The sequence below is a fragment of the Eumetopias jubatus genome, unplaced genomic scaffold, assembly GCF_037043125.1.
Source record: "Eumetopias jubatus isolate StellerSeaLion01/CBP00866 unplaced genomic scaffold, mEumJub1_p1.0 scaffold_6, whole genome shotgun sequence".
Lineage (NCBI taxonomy): Eukaryota > Metazoa > Chordata > Mammalia > Carnivora > Otariidae > Eumetopias > Eumetopias jubatus.
Window position 1 is genome coordinate 99,832,619 of NW_028274812.1, and position 12,721 is coordinate 99,845,339.

A 12,721-nucleotide genomic window follows, 5' to 3' on the forward strand; every position below is an offset into this window, starting at 1 on the left:
CATGTTGTGTCCCTAATCCCATTTTCCCTGTAAGTCCTATGGCTTTCATTGCTTGATTTTGCATAGCACAGTGATTTTTAGGGAAACGTGTAGCATTATTGAAGAACTGACTGAAGAGCAAGCCCTTGTGTGCATAAAGCAAGGAGCTCCTGCCCTGGGGGAGAGAAGAAGAGGTCCAGGAATGGCTTGGCACAGAGACGAACGCGGAGAATCACAGCAATATGGAAGAACATGAGTACCTCCTTCTTCTTCCATTCTTTTCAACTTGTCTCATTAGAAGACCAACAACAAAGAAAAAAAGGACTTAAAATGGTTTACAAAAATGCATCTAGAGCGCATTGTAGTCACATGAAGCTGCTCACCCACAACCTGCTGAGCTCACATGTGCGGGGAGTGGGGCCCCGTGGCTTCCCACTGCGCCTCCAGGCCACCGAGGTCTGCATCAACCCCGTGGAGTTCAACCCTGACATCCTGATGCACATGATACCCAAGGTGGAGTGGGTGGCACTTCTGGAGGCGGCAGATCCCTTGAATCTGGTTGAGGTGACCAAAGGGCTGATTGAAGGGCATGAGCATGATGAGAACCTCCTGAGGCAGATGCACCACGTGCTGCTGGAGGTGGATGTGCTAGAGGGCACCTTGCAGTGCCCAGAGTCTGGACGTCTGTTCCCCATCAGTCGCGGGATCCCCAACATGCTGCTGAGTGATGAGGAAACCGAGACTTAATCGTGCCAGGCGCTAGTTTTTCATTCTGTAACCAGGAATGTTTTCATTGATGTATATCCCATTTGCTAGGTCTGTCATGTATCCCCAAACCTTGACGCAGTGACACACAAAACACAGTGTTCTTGAGCTCGATATATATTTTTCTCATTAAAGTTTCAACCCCCCCCAAAATGCATCTAATACAGCAAAGAAAAAAATACATGAAAAATAACTTTTAAAAAAATTCAGCAGACTAAACAAGGTAAATGCTGGTGTTAGGTAAGCTTACGTAAGGCATGCCTTAAGTGCCATACAAAGATGTTCTAGAGACAACCACACATTTGTCTCAAAGCTTCGTAGCCATCAACCCCTGGCTTTCTACTGATCTGATTTGATCCAGAGAGGATTCTGCAAAGTCTATGCTGCAGTGTATTCAGTATTCACTATACAGTATTCACTAGCCACACGCAACTGTGACACGTGAAATGCAGTTAGTCCAAATCGCTAAGTGTAAAATACACACTAAATTTCAAGGACCAGCATACACACAAAAAATATGTGTAAAATTCTCATTAGTAGTTTTATAATTATTACATGTTGAAGTAATATTTTGTGGTAGATTAAATAAAATACATTACTAAAATTTTACTTGCTCCTTTGTATTTGTTTTTCAACACAGCTACTAGGAAAGTTTAAATTACATGTGTGCCTCACATCTGTGGCTCTCATATTTCTTTTGGACATCCCCGATCCAGAAGAATGTATAGGCTACATATGATTATAGATAATCATCAATAAAGACCTGTTTCTGAATAGTGGTGAGGTCAAACAATGCTTCTTGACAATGTCTGTGATGAGAATTTATATGTAGTTGCTGAGAGAAAGAGCCAATTGTTTCAGCAATCAGCTAAAATGAGGGAAGCATTAATGTGCTTTTGGGAACACCAAGAAGCCTGGTTCGTTCATGAACCAAATGAAAGACTATACCACCTTGCTGGAAATGAGACCCAGGAAAAAACAAGGATTAATCTGCATGAGATGGAGTGTAGGGTGTGTGTCTTCCGACATGTGCCCAAGTCTGCGTGTGTGTGTGTACACATCCATGTATGTGTCCTTCCATGCAACGCAATATGTGCATCTGTGTGTGAACACCTGTCCCCATGTGTACGTGTGTGTACGTACACGTGTCCTTCTGTGGGCCTGTGTGCACACTTATGTGCATGGGCTTTTATATGTATTTGTGTGTCTTATATGTGTGCCCATGTGTATCTTATATGCTTTCCTACGTGTGTATGTAGGTCCTTCTGTATATGTGTGTGCACACAGTGTGTTTCCTTGTGTGGGGTGTGTGCCCATGTGTGTGTGCCTTTGTATGTGTGTGTGTATATAACTTGTATGTGGTGTAGACAAAAAAACATTGGGTGGGAGGGAGAAGTAAGTGTAGAAAGATATACTCAGAGCCCAGAGGGTAAGGGATTTTACACATCAGGTTTGGAACTCATCCAGTAGATACTGACAGGTTTCAAACCAGAAAATGTTATGGATAGATTTTTTGATAGCTCATATTGGCTGTAGTAATGAACCAAGAACTGGACAGGAACACTTCTATTGAGGAAAGGGATGTCTATAAATTTTGATTACTTCTTAAAAGTTAGAAAACATGATATTTAAAGCTGACATTCTTATATACTCTATAGAATGCATATCCTTTTGCCTTAGGTATTGAAAAACCTGAAACGAAAGCGAGAACTATCCATTAGCTTGTCAGTCCCACAGCGGGGTGGATTAATACATCATGCACTTAATCATTAAGTTTAGGTGGCCTTATTTTTTCCCCCTCACTATCTGCAAAAGCATTTGATAAGCTTTGTTGTGTCATCTTGTGAGAAGGGCCTTAGGGTTCTCCTTCCTCTTTGACTGAAAAGCAAACAAGACCCCCATGTGGTCATGAGCCTTGTCCTCAGTTTGCTAGAGTCAGAGCTAAAAGCTGAACTCAGAGCCCAGAGCAGAGGTGATGATTCAGAAAGCTACCTGCTTCTCTGCCCTAAATACCTGCACAGACATGAGTGATGCTTGTTTTCAAAAAATGGGAGGGATTTGCTCCCTCCTCTCCACTGCCACTCAATCATTTTTACCTCTGACCAACTCCCTTCTTAATCTTTTTAATCTGGCCCATTTACACAAACACAAAGGGGTGATGTCACCATACTTGTAGTTAGGGTATCTATGCCTTTCAGCAAGGTTAACATCAAAGGACATACTTTCCCTATCCACAGTCTTGAAGAGTGACTAATTTTAACTGCTCAGGTGCTTCCATATTAATGGGTTCTCCTACATCAGTGGGAGAAAAAAAATCTTGATGGAGGCCCCATAAATGCTCAGGAATTCTGATCAATCTCCTAATTGTCATGTCCTTGCCTGGTTCTACATTGGAATGCTACTGAGGGTTTACAGAATATGAGTGACAAAAAAACCCAGTCTTCACAAACTTAGACTTCAGGGAAATCATTTAAGTGTTAAACATGCTACTGACTATTTTAACTGTTCGATGAAAATAATCAATATAAACCATCTGACAAAAATACACATGAAATATTGAGTGAGGCGCAGTAGATTGAGCCCTAGACCCAGGAAGGGAGATGTTGTGGGGGTGTGGGACACTGGACCTCATGACATACACCTGCACATAACCCACAGAGAGAGAGGTCCCACAGGGGATGAATTCCCAGACAACTCATGGATAAAGTTTCTGCAGTGAGCAGTGAGTGATGGACACCACGAGAGGCTGTCAAAGGGTTTTAAGTGACTTGGTCAATTTCATTTTGGTTATTTACTCTTCCTCCAGGAGCTGTGGTCAGTGGAACACAAGTGGGAGTGAAGTAGGAAGCTGTTAAGATATTCCAGACAGAAGGCAGTCAGAGTTTTCAAACCAATAGAAGTGATTATGGTGAAGAAGAGGAAAAAAACAACAACAAACGTTAGAGCTCACGTAAGACTTTGTAAGTAATTGCATGTAGGAGAGAAGACAGAAAGGGACAAGGTGACTCAGGAGTTTGTTAGCTTAGATGGCCGGGTAAACGGTATGGATACATGAAATGAAGAATACAGAGGGAGGACCAGAGTCCATAGGATGAGGAAGAGTTCTGTTTTGAATATTTTACATTTGCAGGGGTTTGGAACACCTGCTGCAGACATGTCCAGGAAGCCACAGGCTGTATGGTCTGGCGTGTGAGACACAGTTTTAACCACAAATACAGATTAGTGAGTTATCAGCACACTGAAATAGAAGAAATGACGAATATGTTTGAGATTAATCTATGGAGCGGATCGATTAAGCCAGAGTCCCAGCCCGAGTCTGGGAATCTCAACATTCCAGGCACTAGAGGGAGGAAAAAAGAGCCCATGAACGAGACAAAAGGGAAAAACAAAAACAAAAAGTAAGAACAATTAGAGAAGAATCAGGAAAGTGCAGTGTCGCGGAAGCCAGTGGAGTAGAAGGACCACAGAGGACTTGGGGAGGCCCCTGACGTAGATGCTTCTGAGCTGAGTGCTGAGTTCCAAAGAGGAATGACTGACTCCAAGGAGAAGATGGGCCAGGGCATATCTGAAGGGAAGTTCAGCACTGTGAGCTAGCTGCAAGCTCTCCAAGGATGCTCACTGCAAGTCCACAGATTCCTCTCCCAATAGCATCAGTGCATAGCACAACGCTTTGTGCCGAGGAAAGACTTAAATGTAAGTGTATGGAAATGAAATGACTTCCATAACAAAACAAATTAAGTAACCAAAGAGTGCTGGTCAATGGAAAACCATAATAATCACACTGGTCATATCATTTAAACCTTACAGCAGCCCAGGTCTTAGACAGACTTTAACATAAAGAACTTGAGGTTGATAACTTGCCTAGGGTCATCCTGGTAGCATATGGCAGGTGAGGGACTTGAACTTGGGTCTTCTGAATTCAAGCCCATGCTTTCACAGTCATATCACACTGAGCCATTTTCTTTAATGAATTCCTTATATCGGGCACAGCATACAACAGAAACCTGGGGCCATAAAATATTCAGATCCCAGATGGGCTTTCCTCTAGGGTTTGTGGTGTGAGTGATGGAGCTGACGTGACAACACTGACTTGCATCTATGGAAAATGGGAGCCTTCTACTGAACTGCCTTGAGGCCGTTCCCCTTCGTGAAGTGTTGCTGCTCCCATTGTTGTCTATCCAGTAGATCTACTCCCCTTCTTCCTCACTGACAGAGCCTCAGTTTTGTTTGGAATGATGATGAGCTCAGCACCATTACTAACCTCCTTAGTTTTCCCAGGCCAGGAGTCGCCATGTAAGTGGGTCTAGGGACAGACCTGCTTGGCGTGCTCTCTGTGCTCTATTTGCACTGTGCCCTTCCTTCTTAGAATAAAAACACAATGGCTGGAGGTACAGCCATCATTTTATGAACATGAGGAAAGAAGCCATAGGCTGAGGATGGTGAAACAGGAAGACAGAAGGAGGCTTGCCTCTGAAGGCAAATCTGAGTTATTATACCTACCACGGGTTGCCTACCTACAGACTTTTTGTTAAGTGTGAAAATACAAGTCCTCACTTATTTAAGTTGCAGACTCTCAGCTATTCTGTTAACTGTTAAATGAAATCCCAGTTGATACCAAGAGCATCTGTGCCAGTGCTTCCCAGTACCATCCAGCCGACTTTGTTCACTGATGTTTCCTACCTTTGGGTACCTGGGTTTGTAACTCACAATTGAGAGGTGCAGAAGGATTGATTTCTTCAATCAAGGGAACATGCAGGCAGCTTGTGTTCAGGGAAGATACTTTCAAACCAAACAGTTGTACTTCTTTCAAAATAAACCAGATGAGCAAAACTGTAGGATACTTTACAATCTAATAGAAATAACTTATTATCACAGAATAGCACTTAAGAGTTTGGGCTCTGAAGTTATACAGACTGTGGCATGCATTTCAACTTAACTTCTCTGAGCCCTGATTCACTTGTCTGCAAACTGATAATTATACCAATCGTACAGTGTTGTTATAGGAATAAAATGGGAACATGTCTGTAGAGTGCTTTGTAAAGTGCTTGGCATGATCAAAGTAACCTGTTAATGAGAGATCTGAATATTAAGGAAGGTTATCCATGCTGCCTCCAACATAAGCCACTTTGCATAAAGTATGTCCTTCCTTACTTGCTCCTGGTGGGTCTCTAGGATGGGAGTGGGTTATGATGAGCCACTCACAGTGTTACCCCAGCTTCCTGGGGACCAATGGAGAGGGGCAGACATAAAGTGTCTCAAGGTAAAGTCTGAGACATGAATTGAAAAGAAAACTTTAAGCCAGTGGCTTCCTCAGCAAGTACCGGTGGTGGTGTGTGTGTGTGGGGGGGGGAGTTCTGATGGAAGAGGGAGTGATTTTGAGAACCCAGATCACCTTCAGGTGAAACTCATGGCCACTGTTGGGTCATTTGCTCAGAATCTAGGAGAGAGAGCTCCTACACTCAGTTAACCCAAAGCAAAGCAAGTTGCACTCTGCAGCAGTGGTCAGAGATCCAAGACCTGGGGCACCTCCTATTCCCTCACTTCCTGTTGGCTCTCAAGAAAGTGAGATTCAACATCTCTCTTGCTAAGATGCCAAGTTATTATATGGGCCCTTTGGAACTTTCTTGTGCAACATGAAGATAAAAAAGATAACCATCCTTATTTATAAACCTAAGTGTACTATTCTCTAATCCAGGGTTCTTAACCCTTTTGAAGTCTCAGTCCATGTGCCTGCTCTGAGTTCACAGACTCGGGTAAATAATTCTGACTCTAAGCATTTTTGTTTCTTTCTTTATATTAACTGTCATCAATCAGACCCCTAGCATTTCATATTTTATTTTTTAAAAAGTTCACAGTGTGAGGTAGCAGTGAACTACCCTTTCCTTGCCTTCTACTAAGGCCTGGCTTTCTAGACTTGAGAACTGTGGTGAAACAGATCTTGTTTCAGGTTTGTTTTTCAAGGGCTGAAGATTGTTTTCATTTTGTTTGTTTTTTCCTGTTTGGAGATACATAGTGTGTGTGTGTGTGTGTGTGTGTGTGTGTGTGTGTATGCGTGTGTGTGTGTGTAGTTGTTGGCACTAGGTTCTTCTGGCAGTCCAAGGTAGAACTGTCTGGGCTTGTTTTCTTAAGATGGTAGTAGGCCAGTCCAGAGGCTGAGAGTTGGGGCAGTTTTTCAATAGAAAAAGGGTGACCAATGGTTCCCTGCCCATTGCCTGTGTCAGGATAACCCATGTCACCAGGTGTCTCAATGGAGGGGGATGCTTCTTATTTATCACTGCTTTTCATACTGTGTCTTGTCATTGAAGGTAATCTTAAGACCAAATTCCTACGCTTAAAGACCAACGTGAAAATAAGGGATAGTGAAGAACCCAGTACTCTCACACCCAGTTCCTACCAGAATGCAGTGTATTTAGACATAATTAAATAATTCAATGTTAGCCCCTGATAAAACTGATTACCGATTGCTGTTTATCACATGCCATGCACTTCCTACATGGACTGACATAGAAAGAATATTTGGAAGTTCATAAGGTAGCACCCATAACATAGGCACTTACCGTATTTTGTGTTGAACCAAATGTCGCATAATTATGACACTAAACCTGGAACCCAGGTATCCTGGCCCCTTTCCACTGTGTACTTCTGACACTAATGCATTCAGGTTTCCCAGAACATATGTAATAATTGGCTTCAGTATTACTGGGTACAGTAAACCTATAACATGGAAAAGTCCAAAGATTATGCTGTTCCTCACTATGTCAAATTAGACCTTCCCAGGTCATTTTAAATTTATTTTAATATCTTTGTTTTTTTTCCCCTTCCTCTATCTTTTTGTTACTGGAACTCTGGGTTCAGTGTTCCCCAAGTTGTCAGATCTATTGTATGTACATGAAAAACCAAGTCAAGACACAAGGTTTATCTTTGGATCCCCAGGTCACCCCTTCCTTTTGTGTCCTACCCCTTTATCTTCTCCAGGATCAAAATCTGCCCTTAAGGTGGGATCAATTAGAAGCCCTTTACACCTTAGTGGGGATTCTGAAGCCGAGCTCCCCCTCTCAAGGGCATTTGCCTTTCAACTTTAGCTCTAATAATGGCATATCTTCTTATGAAAGATATTAGATATATCAACTCTTCTGTTTGTGGGGGCAATACCTTGGGGGGGTGTCATCTGATTCCTCCAAGGACTTCTGAAATGGGAGTGCAGGCATTCCTACCCCCCCCAACCCCCCACCCAGGTTCAGGTGAGAACTTCCTGAAAGGACTTTCTCATGAAAATGTGACTGTCACCCTCCTCTGGAAACACTGAATCCTTTTAGGGCACACTGAAATTTTCTGCCTGGAAGAAGCGGTAAAATGGATTTGCTCACCCAAGGGTTATGCTTAAGAAGAGAGTCTGGAAGTGACAGGTACTTCTAAAAACTATTTGGAAATTGTGTCTGCCTGGATTTATTTTCATTTATCAAATATTATTTTGCTACCGTACCTAAGGTGGTGTAACTAATGTCTCCAATTGCACATCCCCACACCCTGGCCTCTTGCCTGCCAGCCCTTTGGGAGAAGGGCGTCAAGTGACATCCGCAAGGCTGCTCTTTAGTAGCAGCATTATTTTATTAAGGAAAATTTGTACGGCCCCCTTTTCCCTCGCAAACGTGCCAAGTGGACAGATTGTGATTTTTCTTGGCCGAGGGAATTAAAGACCAGGGAAGTGGCTTGGCTCCCCCTCTGGCACTCCCACCTCGAGTTCAGAAGGGGCCTGCTGAATCCAATCACTTTGAGCAGCTAAAATTTCAGGTTTTAATTTCATCTCAGAAATGCACAAAGCCTGGGAGCTGGTGACAGTATCAGAGCAGGGGCTATTGTCAGTTACCTGTCCTGTTGCGACTCCCAGCAGGCCCAGGTGTCTTCCCCCCAGGTAAGGCAGGAAGCCGGGCTGAAGGCTACATCTCTTTGTTGCATAGTCTCTTGTTAGTTAAGCTGTCAAGAAAGTTACCAGTGAGGAGACTGGGGGTAGAAGGACACAGAGAGTTTAATCCAATTAAAACTTCACTGGCTTTTCCACATTCCTGGTGTCCTGGCTCAAACTAGGAAGAATCTCTTCAATGTGGGGGTGGCAAAGGGGTACACAACTAATTTTCAATGTTGACGTTGCAACAAGGCATAATATAAAGCACGAGGCAACTGAGAAAGGATTTGCAGTGTGGGAGATAAAAAGAACTCACTTTTAACTGTTTTCTCAAAGGCCTTTCACCCAGGGCTGTTCTGGTGAAAAAGACTCACTGAACAAGCCAAGCAAGAAAGTTCTGGTAGCTTCTACCCAAGAGAGGTCTTTCTCGGCAGATGTTTTGACCTGACTTCTAAGAAGGGATTTGGTGATCCCAGGAAGATCTTTCTTTCTGAGGGCTACAGGAAACAATGACTGCAGCGCTTGATGCCTTGGAATGAAAACTAACAAATGTGCTCAGATTTAAATCTACACCAGCACCTATCGACACAGATGGTATATTTTAGTGCAAAATCTATTTTTCTTTGCTCACGATGGGAAACATGCAGTGCGAGCTCACTTGACAGAATGGGTTTTGAATGAAATCTGTATTTTAAGAGGCAAACTTATGCATGAAGCCACCTCAGAGTCTTTGAATGGGTTCTGAAAGGAATGCTCAGGGTGAGCAGGAACAGGGCTCTGTCCTCTCCCAGGTAAATGAAAAGAGGTGAAGGGCCAAGGACTGCAGAGTGTGTGCAGGTGAAGAAAAGGACTGCTTTGATGAAAGCGGTTGAGTTGACATTCAAAGACTCTTATTTCCATTCCAATTTCACAGAAAAGATGCTCCTTACAAGATCCTAATGCTTTCAGAAAATAAGGCCATACACTCCTTCAAAAGTAGTTTTGTACCCCAGAAAAATATCCAAGATATACTGTTAAGTGAGAAAAACAAGTGGAATTACATGGTTGCATGATTTAAAAAAAGTTACACACTCACACAAACATGCATGCACACACACACACGCGTGCATGACTCAGTATGTATTCATACTTGTCTGATACATACAACACTATTCATATTGCCCATCTCTAGGGAATGGGAATAGAGGAAGTAGAAAATTATTTTACAAGTACACTTTTTTCAATGTAAAAAAAAAAGAAAAAACTTGAGTTCTCTAATCAAACATTGAGGGAATTATGGCTAACCTGAAGTAAACTTACAGCACTGAATGTTCCTAAAGACCAAGACAGCCCTGTCTTCTCAGTACCATAGAGGAGTGTGTGAGTAATGATTGGTATTAATTAATGTCTAATTATTAAATTGAAGTAATCTTTTTTTAAAAAGTAAATTTCAAGCTTTCTCTACCTAGAAAGTCTTCTTAGAAAGTCTTGTTGATAACAGCTAGAACTGTATCACCTTTTTTATGAGAAAAGTAAAAAAATAATCTTTTGATAGGATTTATATAATTAGTGTATTGAAAGGGTTCTTAAATACAAGAAAGGTTATAGACCCATTTGATAATCTAATTTTTAAATGATCTAATTCTATACACAAACTAAAGTCACAAGCTTAAAGTGTTGCTTATCATTTGCAGGGAGGGCATGGTCCATGAAACTCTTGACATCCCCCCAGGCACCATGTTAGCAATGGATGGTTATACCAGGTATGCCTTATCAGAATTATCTATGGAAATTACCCGAGTTTGAAGCAATAGATAGATACTGGATATGGAGGAATGGGAAGATAATATTTGTAAAAAATCTTTACAGATGAGCTTCCACTAAAACGGTCACGTCTGCCCATGGGGATCTCTGAATCTTTGGCTAAGAACCTCCCGTGTAGCTCTCTCTGGTTTCTGCTTTTTGATGTTGTTGGTCTAATGAGTAGGAAGGAATAAGGAGCTCTGAGGGAAGGCATGTGAAATCTGTGGCGAATGATTTCAGCAGCAAGCTGTAAATGAGAGTAGGCCTAGGCATGATTCCCTGTGATTAGCTGAGAAGCACACTCTGGGGACCTTGCAAGGAATATCCAGGTGAGGCACCACAAGTACCCCAAGACCACCGTGGTGTGGTGCTGTCTGAGGAGAACCCCCAAATTTTCCAAAAGGTATGGCTCTCTGCTTCTCTAAACGCTACCCCCGGTCTCTCCATTGACACTAACTCGTCCAAATCCTTCAAAATCAATGAGCTGAGACTAAGACTTTGCTATACATCAAGCCATGTAAGTTCCACAGTCTCTTCATGATGGCACTTCTCAACTTTGTACAGCAGAATCACTTGTGGGGGGGTGGGGAGGTAAAACCCCGATGCTGTGGTCATACCCTGGACCAGTAAATCAATCGCTCTCTCAGGTGAGACCCAAGTGTTTATATTTTATAAAGTTCCCCAGGTGATTCAATGTGCAACCACTTCTTGACAGGCCTTCTTGGGGAACCTTTCCTCACAGCATGCCTGTCACAGTGGAGGCATGAGCAGCCTGAGGTTGTACCTCTGGACTCAGTGTGTTCGTTTCCTGTCCCATGGATCAGCCTTTCAGTTGGTGAGATTGACCAGTGAACATCTTCAAAGTCTGTGGAGTGAGAGCAAAGAAGAAAACCTTATCAAGACATCCCCTCATTTCGTGCTGGGGCAGTCCTTGTTTTAATCTCTCTCCAGTTTGGTATTACTGCAGAGAAAGCAATCCCTGGTACCGAAGAGACATAGCCAAGCTATGTGGTCAGTCATCCAGGAAGTAACCACCTCATATTTTAGGACCTACATTAGCACAAGTAATTGGGGGTTAACTCTATTATTCCAAAAAGTTGATCAAAAGGCCAAAACACCCAAAGAAATGTTGCAATTTTCGGCTGTGAATCCTGGAAGTGTTTTAAACTGTGTTTATAAATTAACCAGGACCCTTTCCATTGTAAGTATTAGGAACTAAACTCAAAGTAGCTCAAGCAGCAACATACAACAAAAGGCAAAGATAATTTACTGGCTCATCCAGTGGACTGAAGTATGACTTTATCCAGGTGCTCAAAAAAATAAAAATCGCACTTTTCTTTCCAACAGCATTCAACTCATGTTCTTTGTTGCGCACTGCATTTTCAAGCCTCTTCTTTTCAAGTGGAAGGAAATTGGCTGTTAGGTGTTCAGTCTTCCGTGGTCCTTAAAATCATTAACCTGACACACAGAAAGAACTCGACTTCCACATATAACACATGTAACAGAAGGATGAGTCCTGCTTTGGGATTCATCACTGTGGACAGAAAGGCAAGGCCCCATGATTGGCCAGGCCTGGATCACATGACCACCTTGGTAAGGGTAGGACAGCACTGGGAATGGCAATCTCACCAAAGCCACATGCGAGGGAGCACAGTTCTCCCACAGGAAAGAAGCAGTCAGGCAAACATCCTTTGTCTACCATAACAAATAAATTGTGCCCTGACTCCATTTTTTTTTTTTTTTTACCAAGGATATAACCATATAAGGAAACAAAACTACCTCTAATATTATAATCAATTGCTATCAAACAGTATGCATTCTATAGTAAAGTGTTACAGATAAGTTTGTTCAACCCATAAATATACTTTTTCAATGTTATACCCTGAGACACTAGACTGAATTTCTATTTGCTATAAAAATAATTTTTTGTGGACAACAGAGTAATTCCCATCAGAGTACTTCTTCAGTCATTCACAAAGAAAAAAAAATCATTATAAAATAGATCTGGTAGAAATATGCTTTGTTGTTTTCTTATATTTTTTGCAAATTTTAGAAGGGCATAAAATATAAATTAAGTGAATTAATAATTACAAAGCAAGAATTCATACAACTACCAATATAACCACCATTGAGGTCTAAACACATTACACGGCCAGCCTTTCAGGACTCCCCCATGGGTCCACCCATCATGACAAAGCAACCCCCCCCCACTTTAGCTAGAGGTAATCTTTATCCTGACTTTCATGGTTTCCACTTTCTCACTTTCTTTATAGCTTTACCCTGATACAGGCA

At 42.2% G+C, this 12,721-nt stretch overlaps 1 pseudogene; it reads left to right on the top strand.

Moving 5' to 3' along the window:
- Positions 1-348: 348 nt before the first annotated feature.
- LOC114204380 (multifunctional methyltransferase subunit TRM112-like protein pseudogene) lies at positions 349-732 on the top strand (annotated as a pseudogene).
- Positions 733-12,721: the final 11,989 nt, after the last annotated feature.